General features: G+C 46.5%; 1 long non-coding RNA gene across 1 annotated transcript in view; it reads right to left on the bottom strand.

Annotated features, from left to right (window-relative positions):
* LOC114857742 (uncharacterized) overlaps positions 1 to 18,771 on the bottom strand; it is a 110,931-nt gene that overhangs the window by 38,192 nt on the left and 53,968 nt on the right. The gene's annotated exons all lie outside the window — the stretch shown is intronic.

The following is an 18,771-nucleotide window of genomic DNA, read 5'->3' as shown; positions in this document are numbered from 1 at the left end:
CTTCCATTTCAGATCACTGACTTTCAGATTTAGTTACCATCGTCTTTCATAATCTAATTGAGTTGTCTTTGTAATGTCATTTACCCTCTTTTTCAGCACTTTCTCCTCTCTGTGGATTCTCCATCATGCAGTAGAGCATGCTTCCCGTATCAGTGCCCTCCGTGCCGCCTCCCGCCACCCCACTCCCCATGTGTTAGACATTCGAAAGCAAGGCTGCTCTGCAGACGCAAAGTTCAAGAAGTCAATCTGTGCATGCGTGAATTAAACACACAGCAGTCCAAGGGGTCAGTAATCAGATGTGGTGAAATGAGCTCCTCCTCCGTTTGGAAAATGCGCAGTGTGCGGGCCTTCTCGTGCCTCTTGCTCCACCGACTGTGCTCATTTTCAGCCGAAGCCGAATGCTTGACAATGTTTGTCACTTTTTGTCATCAGACCTTTTTTCCCGAAACACGTCTTCACCCAGTTTCACAACAGGCCGCGCTATTTGCATTATTCATGAGCTTCCACAGCGATAGGATGGAGGTGTGGCCCCCACTTCACCCCCAGTCAATTGGTATACCGCCTAATGAATAATGCACATGCTCTAACCTATGGCTCCAGCTGTGGATGCAGAATGTGTAAGCCAGTATATAGGGGTATTAGTCTACTGTGGCACTACTGAGACTTCAACAGGATGTCTCAGAATGGTAGCGCGGTGTCTCTAAAGCCGCTTTCAGACATGCGCCGCGATCCTAATCTCCTCCAGACAAAACCCCGTGGAGCTCTGCGTGGGAACGCACAAAGTCATGTTTGTCAGTCCCAAAGTCGGACTGTGTTTGTTTCAAATGTGGCTGAAGGTAGTTTGATGACTTTCAGCACAGCGCCCAGCATCACCACAGTCGCTGGGTGTCTGATTCAGGCTTTTGATGCAGGAAATCGGCTGTAGGTAAACGAGAATCCCAGCAATAATTCAGATGACTCTTACTGTATATGATGTGCATAATACTGTACATCTGTAGCTGCACTCATGAGTTTAGGGAGACAAAGTTGTTGCAGTTGGACAGTTACGACTGACTGACTGCATATTTGTACAGACAGACAGCTGATACTGGGTTTTAGTTCAAACTGAAAACATTAGACAAGGTTAGATTGGCAGCATCGAGCATAAAAAGGACAAAGGACAAGAAAGAGTCAATTATATCAGCATAGATGAAACGGGAGCAATTATTTCCAACACTGTGTCAAAACATTTCTGGCTCAGCTTGCAACATATTTGTGGGCGCGTGTTGTTAATATTGACAGCTTGCTTTGAAGCCATATACATAAAGTCTTGGGCTGTTTTAAAGATATTTGATAATTAAACTTTTAATTTTATCATCAGATCAGATCAGATGCACTCATGTCGTATTTCCCTGATGTTAAGAAAGGCAGACCTGTCCCTAAAAAGTCATCTTTTTTTTTTTTTAGCATTTAAAAAAAATTCTGGCAGTGAGAGTCATTTTATCTTTGCTCAGCAACTGCTTTGCAAACACCCCGGAGAAAAGCAGTTAATCTCCAACTGTTCAAATGAAGCCGTTCATCCGCCAACAAATTGACATTGTACTCACGCTGCGCAGCAACCAGGTGTGAACACATATAAAATCTCCAATTTAGGCTGTATTTTTCATAATGCATGGTTAAAGAAAGGATCTGAGTTAATGCTGGGAGAATGGGAATAAAAAGTTCCGTCTTGGACCATATTTTTTTTTTGTCAAGCTCAAATAATTCAGTTTCACTAAACCTTGCCTGTGGTTCTAGTCAACGTCTGTTTTGTTTTTTTTCTCTCCTCCATGACATCTCAGGGTCTGGATCAATGACTGCAGTAAATCAGTCGCCGTGGCAGCGGCTGTGTTGATATTAATCATTAGTTATTCAATCTGGGGCCCCCGCAAGGCAGCGCGGCAAACCCAGAGGCAGACGGGCAGGCGCACGCAGCAGGCTGAATCATCAGAGGTGGGGAGAAGCTGGAAGACATTAGACAGCGTCGTCTGGGAGATTACCAGCTCTCACAGTGACAACCAACTTCCAACGATTCCCACATGCAAATGATTTCCCAAACACGGATAAGAAGAACAAGCCCACTACTGCAGTAATGTTTCATGTTGCATGGACACACATGCATATCAGCAGTTGATATTAAAAAATGACAAATGATGAATCCCGCGTAATCCTTGCCATTATGACGTTACATGCATTTTTAAAAGGGCATGATCAGCCATTCAACCAGTCAATCAACCTGCCGTTCCGCCTTTGCCTCGTTCCCTTTCACCTTGCCATTATCAGTCGTGGTCTTTCTATCAGAGACACGTGGATATTTTATCTGTCCAAAGTACACCGGAGTGTAGAAATATCTCTGGAGAAAGCAAGGGAGCTGATAGATATCACTCTACAAACAGGTTATTCCTCCCAGGACTCTGCACAGAGATAATGTGCTGCTTTCTCCCCCAGCGTTTCCCTTCTCCCTGCCTCTGTCTTTGACTCGGTCTCAGGCGGCCGCTTCCTCCTTTTTCGTATCTGCTCGTGTCCGCGTCTGCCCGTTCGCGTCGCCCTCTCTCTATCTCTCTGTCAGGTTTATCTCGCGGGGATAGAGGTGCGTTACCTCTCCCGCGTGGAGATTCTGCAGATATTAGCCTGGCGCGTTCCTTCTAGCCCGGGATGAAACGCCACCCAGTGTGATGGTGCTGCATTCAGGTACAGTGGGACGGCGCCAGAGCCCGGCGTAGGTGCATGTGTGCTGGGTGCCAGCTGTCCTGCAGTGTGTGCGTGTCAAGTGCGTCACCCTGTTTTCTCCAGCCCAGGTTTCCAGGGGTGTTCGGCATATGGTAACCATGGGATACAGGCTCCAGATAGAGCCCTGTGTGCCACCAGCTACCCTTTGACGTCATAGACGTACCTCTGCTCCTCCCAAATGAATTGTTCTTCCTTTAACTGTCTCATTATATGAAAATAAATTACTTACTTACTGTAGATAACCATGTATTGTATGTACACTGTGAAATAATAATCTTAACTACATTATTGTTATCTACTTGCTTCTGTCACCACTGTGTTTTGCAGTGTGTCTCTTGTTGTTTCACATTGTCTAAATGTCAAATGTATAATTTCATAAAGGTAAATAAAAAAGTACTGTGGTTAGAGAATAAAACACATGTTAAACATGACCATAGACATAAACGTTTGTTACGTTTGTTCTCACTCGCTTGATGGGAAACTCATTGAGCAGGTTTCTGATTATACATCAAATCACCATGAAGGATTAAGTTTCCTTACACCTCCTTTTGTATAATACTATATTGTATCAGCCTGGAGACATATGAGGTCAAAGTGCTCTGCCCTTTTCAATTTGTTCACTAATTCGCGCTTGTCTCATTTATTAAGCGGTGGAAGAGAGACCACTCCTCGTTGCATCCTCTCATCACCCCCGTGGCTCCGAGCGAAGACTGACATTAATGCCGGTGGGTGACTTCTGAACGAGTGCGGCGCTTCGTGCGTCTCTCCATCCACCGCTGGCCTTACAGTGGGAGCAGGACGCACCCGTGAAACCTGGCAGCAAGATACACACGCTCGCATCTCCGCCTGAAGCCAAGAGGACGTGCCATGGATCCCACAGTGGGAAGTCATTATGCACCTTGTCCATCCCCACGGTCCAAGCAAAAATGAGCCGAAAGATTTTAGCCGTTAATATGATAATCAATTATACATGTGTCAGAACTAATGGCCTCAGCCAACACAGAAGGACATCAATGCTGAACTGAAAGACCAAAGGAATTATTATAGCGAGCATTATTTCCCTAGGATACTAGAGAGGATTAAACTCCAGGGCTTGTGGGAGACTGGAATTGTTTTTCCTCTCCCTGGGGTTATCTCAGGTAACAACTATTCAAGTATTATTAAAGAGCTAAAAATGGGGCGTACAGTTATAGCAACCTGAATTCAGGTGCCAAGGGGTGCTCGCCTGTGTGTGTGTGTGTGTGTGTGTGTGTGGTGTGTGTGTCTTTTAGCATGTGTGTGAACGCCGCTGGAGACCCTTGTTTCGCGCGCATGTTGCGACGCGTGTGCTGACGGAGGCGCTCGCTGGGCCGGGACGCGCGCGCGCGTGTGAGAAGAAAGCAGCGGGCGAGGAGACCTCCTTAAAATGTGCACAGCGCTGCAGAAAACAACTTTGGCATTCGCGCTGGATCACTGCAAACAAACAGCCAATAAGTAGGTCTGCTCCGTCACGGCGAGCGCCGCACGTACTCCACCGCAGCGAGCGGAATTTATTTATTCATTTATGTTTTGGAGGGTTTTAAACGCGTCGCGAACGCAGACTCCGCTTCCGAATGTGGCCCCTGTCTGTCACAGTGTGCGTGACGGCATGATGTGTGCGCTTGTGTTAACGCCGCCTCGGCAGTTTTCCTAACTGATCCCGCTCCACAGACACGTTCAGCGATACTACGCACCCCGGGGCGACCCACAATGCATCTCTTCACGCGGACCGACCTCTTTCTTCTCCTCCACTCCCACCTGGCTTCCATCACGGCCTTTAATGTGATATTTGAATGTAAACAAGGAGGGGGCTCTGGACGTGGGGGGTGGGGGGTGAGACCAGGTCAATCGCCGATCATCCTCTGCCATAACGGCCGACACACTCAGACGCCGCTGACTTTTACTGCTGCTGTGGTGACGGAGGGCTGCGCTCCTGTATTTAATAAAGCCCGTGTGATGTATGAAGCCGCGCGTGCACGTGTGAGCGGCTCCCTCCATCTGTTGTGGTCCTGCCCGGCGTGTCCACGTACCCTCTCCTGCCTTGGGGCCAGATTTTCCGCGCTGATCTGATGCAGGCCGAGAGCCGGCGACCTTGCGCGGTCCCGCCGGCGCCTGGTGCCGAACGCGCTGCTGGCTTCGCTCACGTCTCAGCCGCGTTCGCACTGCTGCCTGCGAACTTTCCAGGTCTGCTTCGCGTCTCCCGTCCAAGACGCCACGGCATACGTTCGCAGGCCAGTGACTCATGCCAAATGAGAAAAAAAAAGCCTTCATATTAGCTTAAGCTGTTGATTTTACATGAAAGCCGGACTATTTCACTATGTTTTTTATTCATAGGCTCCTTCTTCAGCAGGTGGTAGATATGTGTCCCACTGAGGGATGACGCTGTCTGGCTGGTTGATGTATTACTACACAGCTCGGCGGATACCTGTGGTCTTGTCCCTCTTTTTCCGGCCTGATCCCTGGTGAGAGCCACCGAGTTCACATGAAGGTCTCTGCACTTGGCTGGTGTTTGCGTTGCGATTAGGCTGCCAGGCTGGAGAAAGACACGGGCCCCTGAGTATTTAACTGCATTCCAAATCAGCCTCCTCTGTGCTACTTCCCACCCACTTCTTCTCTGCTTCCTCTTAATTTAACTTTGTGTTTGTTTGTCAGAAGGTCTTTTTGTCCTCACTGAGACTCAGTTTAGTTCATACCGTTGATGGATTGCAGACGTACCCAGCTATTTCCCTCTCCCAGGGACTGAGTGCGGAGAACTGAGGAGGAATACGCACATATTGCTCAGATGTGAAAATCTTTATGCAGATCAGATCCATGCGGACGTTAGAGCTAAAAAGGAAACAATCGGCCATATCTCTAAATTGTTCTGCATCCTTTAGATTTTGTCAGTGCTGGTAAATATGTTTTAGGTGGCATAAGTCATTCTATTCTAATATCGCCATATGGTATGAGATAAGTCGAATCATGTAATTTGGAGCAATCATCTGACATTTGTGCAAAGACAGTATATTTACTCAAACCAATCCAGTGTCTGTTAGTCCATACTGACACTTGCAGGGTGTCATCAAGCCAGCCAACAGCTGGATGTTGGTGAGCATCTGTTGGCCTAGTTATTAAGATGGGTCCTCACTGTCGGCACTATGTGAAACGGTGCTGAGAGCAACTTATCGGACATATTTACATGACTCGACTCTGGACGAAGCAAAAAATCAGCTGTAGGACCGACAACCTGGAACACAGCATTACAACACAACCCGTCCTAGCATGTCATCGCTAGCTGTATAGCTTTGCATGGCCTGGTGGCCCTGCACAACCACATCTCCTGGCCAAGAGCTTTGAGCCCGCACCATGAATCAGCCCTGGAACCCCAGGGCTCCGTAGATGTGAATATACAACGCCTTCAAAGAGAAACGCTGAGACCACATTACACCACAGCAATAACAGCGATAAGGCGCGGGCGAGACACCAGATTACCACCGACATCGCCCTAGATGACCGGTTAAAGGCGAAGCAGGCGACAGACGTGTGAATCTCACTCAGCGAGTCGCGTTTCCTGTCACAGAAACAAATGAAGCGCTCCTGCGAGCGCGCTAAGGAGGCCGACTGCTCCACATAGGCTGCTCTACATTGCTTAGCTGTCATTTTAAGGTCAAGTGTGTGTATACACGGATATGTGAGCTCATAAAATCCATTTTTAGAAAACATATTTTGGCAACAAAGCTCAAGCATCACAGGAAGCTTGTAGCAGTCTCTTATACAGTATGTAAAACAGAAGTACAGAATGTCCCTGCCAGACATTTGGCTCCTTTGAACTACACACAGAAGCCAAAAGGAAAACACAGCACAAGAATCGTTTTAGGCTGAAATGTGTGAGTAATACAGAATGTTTATGTATATCTCTGGGTATGTCTATCGATCGGGACTAAGCAGTTCTCTGTGTCTGTCATATAGAGGACTCGCACTGGCCCACCTCCCCCCTCGGACCGAGCTGCACCCCGCTGACCGCTTGTCAGGGTGAGGCCCTCCATCAAAATAAGCCAATGAACAAGTGCTCATGTAACATGTTACACAAACAACACCCTCAAATTCACCTGACCTTCAGCAACAGCGAGACGAAGCAGGGGACGGTGATGCAAGAGATGGAGACGGGTGGAGAGCTTTGTTTGTCCATCCTTAACTACACACTCATCTTGACAAGAGATAAAATGATCCTTTCTTCTAAAACCTTGGAAGAATGTTAAACCTTGGCTGTGCTATTTAATGTTTCACTGATACCTGAAGCAGCTCACCCACACGTCTGAAGACGTGGGATGCTTTTAGGCATATGTACTGTATCAACATCGACAGGTTGCAGTCCAGGAACACAGCAGGTAGAAGAGTCGTCCAAATTTATGACTAAGTTACAGTGGAAATCAAAATTTGTCCACGTTGCAAATAAAATGATTTGAGACAAAATGAAGAAATAAAAATCAGCCCACATGCACACGATGACACTGTCACTGTCGGCCATTGGGGCAGTGTGACTGGGATGGATGCAGGGCTGGCTGCAGCGGTTGCCTAGTAACAGTGGGGGGGTCAGGTCAAGATAATGAGCATGGTCTTTGCAGTATCAATCAATTCTTCAGTTACCACCTACAGTATGTCGGCGTCTGAACCGCGCAATAGAATGTTTGCATTGGATTTTGCAGATACGATTAAAAAAATGGAGTTGAATCTTAAGTTAAGTAAGTTAAGAAGTGAGACACACAAAGCCACATCCACAAAAGTAATGATAATTTACTAAAATGGCTACAGTAAATTGGAATGTTAATAAATAAATAAAAAAATAAAATCAGTGTATGAAAAAACTACAACTGACAATTGACTTTGGGAACTACAAAACAATGGTTGTGAAATGAAATATGCACAAAGTAAATAAACAATAAATAAATAATGAGGAGACAAAATAAAAACAGTATTGTAAATTGTATTTATATACAATTAATCAGCCACAGGGACTTAGTTTAACCAAACTGCTGCTTTTCCAGGATTTCCAGGCCACAACAATGAGGGTTGTCTAATTGTTTTTGTGTTTAGAAGAAAAGGTCAGTGTTGTTAAATGCTGTGCTGAAAAGGAAGCCTGACTTGCATGTCGATGACTTGTCAGTCATGTCAAGTTTTGCCTTGTCATTGTTAAACTATCTGTGGATCAGCCTTTAAAGCGACTTGTCCTGATGTTTGAACTAATGGTAAATGTGAGGGATGTTTTTAAGTTTTTTTTTTTAATCTCATTACTCCAAAAAAATTATACCACTGATAATACTGTACGCCACGGTGCTGCTGATTTTCATCCATAGCACATAATGTGAATATTAGCGTTAGGAGTACGAGTCAGTCATGCATATTGATGGATGATAATAATAATCTCACTAATTCTGCTTTGTGAAACACCCCTTGGGGATGCGTTTTGCATCTGATGAGTGTGGTTTCTCTGAATAGACTCAGTGTTTTGTTTTTGTCTGCTGCTTTAGCTTTGATTGCTTCCTGCTATAACGAGACTCCTCACAACTGCAACACAAAAATAAGCGCCTTGTGTTGTTTCTATTAATGATCGCGTTAAATCTATTTTCCCGCGTTATATGCGAGACTTGCTGTTTAGAAACCATGCACTGTGCACGTCCAGCTGATGGGAACAAGCAGGAGGGGCCGTGTGATTCACTCTTCCTTTTGCGGCATAATGGACAACTGGCCCTAAAAGGTCAAGACGGGAACGATCCTGTGAATGTCCTCCCTGAGCAGAACGGTTGGTGCCCTCATCTCTATTCTCTGGTGCTGAATTCAACACAGCTGTGGTGTCATTTTCCTCTCACCACTGCCCTCCGGATGCTAACACATCGCAATCACAAAATATCAGTGAAGAGCCTTGTATTCAGCTGTGCCTCCCTCTGTAGCTGGAAGTCAACATCTGGATGGGTAAATTAAGCCTCGTTCCGTCCACCCATAGGGCGACAGGAATGATGACTGTGACAACCAATAGCCTGCACCGATAACCACCTGGAAGTCCCTTCCAGATGTCAGCAATAGCACCATGTGATAAATGATACATCCCATCTGCAAGGGGACCTGACGACCATCAAATGTCAGGTTGCAGCGCTAGAGAGGAGCATGGATGCAGCAGCAGCAGCAGCAGCAGCAGCAGCAGCAGCCGTGCGCCCGGGGGACGCGCTTAGTTTCCATGCAGTTGCCACAGCTGACAGGTGCGTTGGCCCCGACACGCCTCACCCCAAGCAGGTATTCACTGGATGCACACACAAGTCACCTGGAGTGAAGCTCTGAGCCACTGTCAGGCTGTAACCCGCCGGTCTGGACTGATGGACCGAAGAGCGGCTGCTCGTTAAACAGGAAGCTGCTGCGATGCGGCCCGTTTTTAAAAATAGGCCTAACCTTGTTTTGTTGTAATGCGCCTCAGATTAAAGCGGCTCTAAATGGCTCGCATTATCATAACGATCCATTATTTTCCCCGTCTTTGTTTATGAATTGCGAAGACACACGTCGCTGACACTCAATGAAAGCCTGTTTGTTTGCGGTGATCAAACAGACGCGTCTCTAACAAGTAAAAGCTACAAAATGTCATCTAGCGCTTCGAATGTCACGGGTGTCTACAGCAGCGATTTAAGGCAGGCGGCTGCTGGGTTTTAAGAAACACACTCCAAGATGCGAAAAAATCACTGGGACCAGAGACAGAAACAGGAATGAAGGAGAATCTATATGACCCCGCACTCCATCAGGTCTCCTGTGTGTACGTGTGGACAATAAGTGTGTCCCACTCCAAAGCCTATTGACCTGATACTGCTGTAAACATTGTTTACAACCCTCAGTGTTTGTGGGTGTGGAAATGTTCGCCTCTGAGGATGTGTGCGTGCGTGTGTCATTGGCAGAGGTCACGGCTGAGAGGTGATCTTTATCTGCTGGTGCCTCTGTCTGACCGAGCCCACTAGCCGCTCTCTCACCGTGTCACAATCCCAGATAGCGCCTGTCGGAGCCGCAGGAAGACAGTGACGCGCCTTTAACCATCTGAGAGCAGAGGACGGCTTAGCTTTACCGAGATTTATACATTTACATGAGCCGGCGCTTTAACCTCGTTACGTTTGACGTGACAAAAACGGGGCCCGGGGCGGGAGAGGCAGTCGAGACGCTACATCACAACAAGAGGAGCTGCTGGGAGACACACACACACACACACACACACACACACACACACACACACACACACACACACACACACACACACACACACACACACACACACACACACACACACACACACACACCCAACCAGTCCTGTCTTGTTGGAGGTGGGCCTGTGTGCGTCTGTCGCAGGTTCTCATGTCCTTGTTAGCAGTAATGAAGACTTATGAGAGTATGAGTGGCAGTAATGACTAGCCTACAAACACAGATGTGCTATTAGGCCACCAAATGACCAAGCATAATATGAATACAAATACAGCCATCAGCCCCTTGTTGCCACAGCGTTATGATAATAATCATATTACTACTACATTAAAGGGACGAGGAGCTGCCCTGGCTGCATCCAGTGACTGCTGTCGAGATCGAAATGACCGATGTGCACAGACAAAGGCTCATGATTATTCATAAGGGGAGAGGTCAGCTGGGGCCACGGAGCACTGTAGAGAGAAACAGATAGTGAGAGTGGGTGGAGGAACAGAGAGAGAATGTTTTGAATGAAACAGAAAAGCTAAATTGCAGCTGAGCCTCAGAGTCTGGTGAGTCATACATCTAGACAAATACAGCAGGAGAGAAATGAACGGGAGAGTAAAACGGAGAGAGGCGAAGGTGCAATTCGGGGGAGGAAAGTACCCTGTGGACATTTCACAAATACAGATATGCTGGTTTTTCCTTCAGCAGCGTATTGAAGCAGGTATTTTTTTTTACTGATCCGAATGAAGTTAAAATTAAACTACTGGTGCCAAAAAAGTCTGTGTATTTATATAAGGGATATATTAAAAAAACACTGTCCGACATTACAAGCCACTGTTCTCTTATCAAATCTAGGCAAAAACTGTGAGCACCCCTTTAACGTGAAGTGGACTAGTTGCCAAAATATAAAACCACTGGTTTCAAGGTTTTTTTATCCAATTAACTAAAAGTATTTGCAGGTTCTGCATCTAAATGCACAGAGAAAATCAAAAGAGGCTAATTGAGCCGCCCCATAGTCATTAACTATGGAGATGAGCGGACGTGTTCCGCGAACCCCACGCCCGTCTGTAATAAAGCTTGTGAAATTTGGTCAATTTGGAGCTTCACAGTGGAGACTGAAACGATTTAGAGATGCAGACGGGACTGAAGTGGAGCGGGGAGAGAGAGTGGGATAATTGCGGGATTACAGCCATGCTGCCAGTGAACATAAATGTCAAGGTTCCCAACCACAACAGCAGCTTTCTCTAGTTATTAAAGCCGAGACTCTAAGATTCATCTTCTTGTAATGGTGTAAATTAGGCTAAGTTTACATTGGAAGCTTAATGTTCCTCCTTAAAGTGTAAGAATTGAACAGCTGAATTCTCATTGTATAATTGTGGGATTTCAAATGGTGGATATTCACATTCATAAGACCTTGGTGGGAGGGAGCGTGCAGAGGTTTACACTTTCCAAAGTCCTTTCTGAATTTGCCTCATTTCTGCAGAAAGTGCACGCAAATGTACTTGAGTGCATGTGCCAATTTGATCAGCTTTTAGAATAAAGGTCTCCTTCTCAGAATCAGTGCTGAACCTTGAGTTTTTAGGCGGAACATACTGTAGCCAGTAAGTTATGATTTAGTGTCGACTTAAGGCTGCTTTCAACCTTCCCTGCTGGAAACAGCAAAGGGTTAATGCAAATCCTACTTGCGACTTTATTTTGTGACCCCACAACTTCTTCTGTGACCTGTGTGGAATACTAATAACATTCATGTTTGCATGAGACGAGATCCAACTAATGGCTGAACTACTGTACGTACAGCAGTTCTCAGTATTTAATTTCATGGACGGAATAAAAAGGTCCATTGTTATCACGAAGCAAATAACTGTGAGTCAAGCTGCTTCAGAGTCCAGAGTGCACCTATTTTTACACGTGCCGACGCAGCTGCTGGACGACTCAGACCAGCGCGCGCTGTCTGTTTTCCGTCTGGGCTTTTACTATTGTACAAACGGGCCAGCGGCGCAATGTTCCCCTGCGTCGTGACGTGTGTAGAATCATCTTTGTGGCGGGACCGCGTGGGACCGTACTGCTGTGACGGGAGAAGATCTGGCCACTTGGTTGGACAAATAGGAACTCATGCCTCACCACGATATAAAAGTGATATATGGGTAAGAGTTTGTGGGATCCCATCTCACTCCCTCTCTCTCTTAGTAAATCGTGACTGTACTGACAAAAGCGCTCATCTAGGGAAGTTGGTTGCTCTCCATGTGCAGACACCCTGGTTGCCGGGGAAACCAGTCGAAAGTTGCGAGCGAGAGGCAGCGCAGGCCTCTGCAGTGCAGCAAAAAAAACAGCAGCGCAGCCGCGCTCCTCACGATACACACAGTGGCACAGCTCCCCGTGCTCTACGTCACTGCCCCCCCCCTCCATTTGTCTCACCTCAAGAAACAGTATTACAGTGTTTAGTGTGTGGGCAGCTTTCGCCGTGGCAGAAGCTGTTTCTGGTTACCAGCAACAAGTCACTTGGAAATCGGAGCGAGTGGAAGTCCTTGAGTAAACACTTGATGCTCGCTGTTGACTGTGGCTGGACAGAATAAGAGTGCGATTAAACAAGAGTGTAAACCTGACAAATACTGTATGTAGGAGACAGGATAAATATAAACAGAGCCCAGCAGCACATAAGAGCACCATAATCCTCGCACAGCGAACCTCTGTGTCTCACTTACAGCCCGGCGTTGCTTCTACCTGGGCTCCCGCCGGCTGGATCATGTTTTAGATGTTAACATTTTTTTTAATGAACCAACAGAGGAGCCCAGACGTGTCCGCGGTGGACTGTGGCAACACGAAACCATGGACCCGCAGACCCCAGTTCAGCCCCGCGTGTGGTTCGGCACCGCTTGATGTTGCACCGCAAGGCCACATAGTGGAGTTCTGCAAAGAACAAGTGTGACCTCTGAGAGCATTTCATTAATATAAAGTACCAATGGACTGTATTTTTGAAATAATTGCCAATGTATCCATCAGGTCGACATTTACAGTTGCGCATAAAGCGAATAGAAATTTAATTTATACGAATCAAGGATGAGTTTCTTTCTCAACCTTTCATCGTTCAGCCACAAGGCTTTTATGTTTTTTACGGAGTATTTAGAAATACAGAGTATTCATTTTCATTTCAATACATTTTGAAAAGTAAGGCATCCCAGCAATGCGATGCAGTGAAGATAATCCACTTCCAGAGCATTACTGTATGCACAGGGTTCATTGTCACGTTGTACAGACCTTCGTATGTGGCCTACATCCAAAGCATGTGCCTTTTAGACGTAATGAATCATCTCGTTTCACTGGGCCCCGTACGCTTTCCCAGTCTACCAAGACTTTTTGTCAGTTTAATATTTGACTACAGTCAAACATTTGGAAGCTACTATCTGCCACGGGGAGAGAAGCTATAACTCAGTAGAAGAGTCATCATCTGCCCTGTCAGCAGTGCATCCATGGCGATGTTCAAGTCCCTATTATGAACCGCGGAGTCTAAAAAAAAAATTCAGTTACAGTAGCTTAGAGACATTGTGTCAGCTAAGACTCAAGGCCTCCTCTCCTCTGCTCTCCTCCTAATTTCCCCTCCCTCCGTGCCTCTATCTGTGTGTGTGCATGGTATGGAGCTGTATAATGCTGACGGGCAGAATGAGAGCAGAGGGAAGCTCTGCAGAAAGAAGGGAAGGGGTGAAAGAAAGGAAGAGGGGAAGAAGATGTGGGGAGGCTGGATTGCCTGTCAGTCGCAGCCCAAACCTTATCATATGCAAAACAAACAAAAAAAAAGACTGCATCAATGTCATCCAGACATGTGCGGAAATATCAACATAGTTAGGACATGTATGAATCAGGGCTGTTTAACATTTGTGAATGCGTCATAACAGCGAGCGTCCTCACAAAGACAGAAGCGCGAGTGTGTCGGAGCAGGTGAGAGTGAAATTAATAACAGGAAAACAGAATTACATCTAAATTAAGTCTATTTGTCAGCAAGTGTCAGTCATTGTGTTTGGCCCCGGGCACTGTTATTGTGAGGAGCGCTGCCATGCATATTTTAGCCGAGATTGATATTGTTTGCGGTGATTGAGATACATGAGGCTTGTTAGCGCCGTTGTCTACATGTGGTGTAAGGTGCGCCTCCCTCTCCGCGCCGCTGTCGCCCGTCGCGATTGCTTGAACAATGAGGAAAAAATGGAGACAAGGCAAAAAACAAAACAAAAAAAAAAAAAAAAACAGCCCAACCTGCAGGCGCGATAAGATAAGGGCTGCTCTAAGCTGGCTTTAATAAGTCAGGCATGTGCTTTGATTAATGCCTCTCTGACATGTATCAGCACTTTTCATTAACGAGGTGAAGCTATGTACCGACACGGTGCCGCTCGCCCCGGCAGCAGCACCAAGCCCATTCAAGGTGACTAACCATTCATATATCTGCCAAGGCTCCTCTTACCCACTTATAAAACCCTCCCGGTGTCTGGCTCCTGTTAGCGGCCGTTGCCAGATATACCATAATTAGCGTATTCATACGATAGCTGATGGGTCTGTACGATCTACGATGTCGTGGAGTCAACACACCATAGTTTTGACACCGTCATTCAGCTGGTTGGTTCCTCCTCGGGGTCAATCACACCTGCAGAAGTCTCTATCCCCCAAAAACGAATAAAGGAATAGTCTCATTCAAATAACTCATACGATAGTTTGGGTCAAAATAGGACCTTTTTAAAGCGACAGCACCATATTTCTTTATTTCTCATCCTGCAACGCTGGCGGTCGACACCTCCAAAGTTGTACCGGACTCGAGCAAGACGTGAGTCCTTCACCTTTACTCGCCTATTAACATCTTCTACCCCCATTGAGGCCAAATGGAATGAGATGGAAGAAAAGGGCAGATTGGAGGAGAAACAGGCGTGTTGACGGTGGAGAAGAGAGAGAGAGAATGGGCGTAACATTACACGTGTGTCCTGCTGATCAGCAGTGTTCACTCTGTAGGAGTCCAGCGCGGTGTTGCCTTCAGGAGCAGAATAATACATTCGGTTGATGAGCGCTGATGTGCGCTGTGGCTCCCTCCACCGTGCTCCGGCAGGCTCTCCCAGGGTGTTACATGAATAAACACTCTCAAGGCTCCCATGACTCTTCCTTCCACAAGATGAATATTTTATGCCGTGTTTTTTTTTTTTTTTATTTTGAAGTACGGGGAAAAATTCAAATCTGATCAGCTGCTGTTTCAGAACAATGAATAGTGAACGTAGTAATCCATTCAGACGATGTGGCTGAACAGTGTGTCAGCTTTATAAATGTTGGTGTAGGTGTGTGTTGGAGAGAGAGAGAGAGGAGGGGGGCGAACAGGCCGGGGCAGAGAGCTGGTTCTGTTTGAAGGGGCTGCTCCTTATTTCCTGAATGTGGCGAGCAGCGACTTGGAATATGAACGATGGCCGCTCCCCCGTAGCGGAGCACGAGGAGAAGGAGCACGCGTGCGTCGCCAACTGTACGTTATGGAGCCCCCAGCCTGCGGTCTGGGTCCGACACCGGTTTACGCTTAATAAAGTAAATTACACACATACGCACTCTCGCTCAGGGCGAGCTCTAAAATTGGATTGAGACTAGAAACTGATCAAAGCAGTTTGTAGCAGGATTGATGCTACCGGGGAGTCCTAACTTGCTTATAAGGAAGCTTCCCACCGCGCACCGGCCCAAACAGAGCAACCACACGACCCACCCCCCCCCCACCCCTCCCCCACGCACACAAAACACACACAGTTTTGGCTAGAATGTTATTTTGTGTGACTGTTGATTCATACAGCGTCTGAGCAAAGATTGATGCAGCTAAACAAAGAGGCGGAGGGTGGACGCGGTGTGAGCACAGCCATGGTAATGATTAACGCCGATGTCTGACACCTTGGACGTGTGGGATTTCGGCTCCAAATATCTGTACACATGCCTCCTGATCGACTTGTTTACATTTGCCGAGGCCAAATCTTACAGAATGAGATTATCTACTCCGCTTGAGGATTCGACTGTCACTTACGGTTACAATCATGACAATCGCACCAATATTGCACGGCTTATTTTTATTTGCATCAGCAGGCGTCACGCGGCGAGGAGCTACGAGGGCTAAGCTCCTGAAAGTTCCTCGTGCTGTCCCCTGACTTGATTAGCCATCAGGGTGCGGATGCTGTCTCTGAAGTCATACCATTGGCCTGGTTTCCAGTCTAATTCGAACACATCCAAGCCGGCGGCTCCCCAGAGAGACCTGGCCAGAACCACCCCGAGACCATGAGCAGTAGACTTCCTCTAGACATCTTACTGTATCCTATCACGATGATGCTACATCGTTTTTAATTGAGCGTAAACAAGCTCAATTCCTTTTTTGTTTAAGCTGAGGAAACTTTAAGACAGAAAGGAAGTTGTTACAGTAAGTTAGGGTCGACATATAATCTTGTACAGCTGGGGCTGATTTCATCAAGGCACTTTAGACTTGCTTGTGAAATGGGTTGGACGGACTCTGCACTCACAGCACAGATGCTGATTATTGAGTGACTGCATGTGTGTTTGTCTGTAGTGCACAGCAGCAACATACTGTACGCTTACTTCACAGCAAACAATGTGGCTTTTCCTACCGGAACAACTCAGGAAATCCTGCAGTGAGAGAAAGTTGAGAGAGAAATGCAAATGTTCTGCTGATTATGCAGCCAACTGTACTAAAGCGTGGAGAGTCAGGTCTAATATATTGAAATGCAGACAAAATATTGAAACCTGTGTGTTGGAGGATGATAACAGCAACGCAACATCTACAAGTAAAGAGGTTAAAATTGTCCCTCTGTCCATCCAGCTCTTCTAATAGACTAAAAACTGATGATCCCACCCACCTTATGCACACATACGCACTCTATTCTTGTCTTTAATTCTCACTCTCCCTCTGATCGGTGTTAGACAGATGCGTCAGCGGGACAATAACGGAGCACAGAGGCATATGAGTGAGTCCTGAGATGACGGAGAGCCTGGCGTCCCCAAATCCCCCTCCACTGCACCACGGCTCTTTGTCACGGTATAATCCCCCCTCGCTCCCCGAGAGGCCTGGAAGGAGACTTAAAGAGAGGCAGAGCCAAGTAGACGCCAAGGAATAAAACACATTTTACAGATCTATAGTCATGATCAATCGACAAAGGGCAGGAACGATTTAGAGTATAAAATAAATTTCAAGAGAGTGAGCGATGCTGAGGAGACGTCGCTATAAGAAAATAGCCTGAAGGAAAGGGGTATGACTCAGTCACACAGACGAGCAGAACAAGGTGGAATTCTTAGACAGAATCCAAATGAGAGCAATGCATTTGGAAATGGTGCATGCGAGGCAGAGCGAGCACGGGGGACACAGGGAGAAACGAGAGCGAGTCAGCGGCCACTGAGTGGGTAGAGGAGGACGAGCGGAAACGGAGAGGGAGGGAGCCGAAACCGAAATACCGACGAGTGGAAGACCAAAGCAATTAACTCATTTGAGTTGACAGAGCTGAAACAGAGTGTTTGGAAGTGATAAGGTGGTAAATGTGCAACACAGGCAAAAAGAAACAACTGCATCTTCTCATCCCCTATTAATACCACTGACACACCACTGAACAGACTTGTTTCCAACTGAGTCATTTCTAAGCACACACACACACTCACACACACACACACGGAAGCGTACACACTGGCCCGGAGCACATTTGCTAGCGCTAATGGTCTGCGTAATTCAAACACAACAGAATTAGCGTCGGAATAAAAACACATTTGTGCCCTCCCATGTTTACCAGCGGTTTATTTTCAAGCTGATGGTTTGAATTTGTAAGAGTGATTTGGAGGGTAATCTTCTGTGTATTAAGATAAACACCCCTCCTAAGAACACATAATTACGCCCCATACAGTGAACAACCTGACTGGTAACCTCTCGTTCGCATTTTCGCCGATGCCGTCAACAAAGCGGGCTTCCCCCCGCGTCGCCTGATGCACAGTGTGTATAATTGCCATTAACCGTGCTTTCATTCCCCCGACAGACGGAGCATCTTCAGTGAGTCACTGAAAAATTAAAAACTGTCCAAAACACACGGACATGTGGGCACCGCCATGCTGACAGACATTTGTTGCCATAACTGCTGAACAAATTCACCGCGCGAGCTGCTTAGTTTACGTGAAGCAGATTTTGTCTGTCGACGCTGACCTGTGCTAACACAGAGATGTGTCGGGTTTTTTTTTTTTTTTTTCTTTTTTGGATCACACTCCAAGCATCAAGACGCTCATGGGCAGCACTCAAATCCAGCAGCTGTCAAAGTACAGAAATTCTTTGTAACATGATGGGTTAGTCGTCGGCTACAGCAGCTCCGCTATTGAAAAAGTCTGTAGAAGGTCTGCGCTGAAAAAGCTGTTAAAGGGAAACAAAGGGAGCCCGAACAAATCCCTGATTTGTCGGTTCGTTCTCGCGCTTTAACCAGAATTTTAAAAAGGATGCGGCTCACACAATCCAAGCGATGGCTCCATTCTTCTCCGTGATAAGAATTTGTCATGTCGTAACTCTGACGCATGGCTCTGCGATGACGTTCAGAGGCTCAGAGAACACTCTATTAACCCCAGGCGGGGACTGCTCTGCCTTGTTCCATTAAAGAATTTCAGTAAAATATTTATTAATCTAATTATTTCATGTTCAATGAAGCAGAGGTCTGTATAATAAAAAAGGGTAAATAATTCATCACTGCTAAACTACTAAGGCAAACCTAAAACATACCTTATTAAATACTAAATAGTGATATTAAATTCATATCAACCCTCAAGCTTCTGATAAAA

Source organism: Betta splendens, chromosome 6 (genome assembly GCF_900634795.4).
Source record: "Betta splendens chromosome 6, fBetSpl5.4, whole genome shotgun sequence".
NCBI classification, from domain to species: domain Eukaryota; kingdom Metazoa; phylum Chordata; class Actinopteri; order Anabantiformes; family Osphronemidae; genus Betta; species Betta splendens.
Note: the sequence above shows the minus strand (reverse complement) of the source record. Positions and strands in the feature narration are given on the sequence as shown.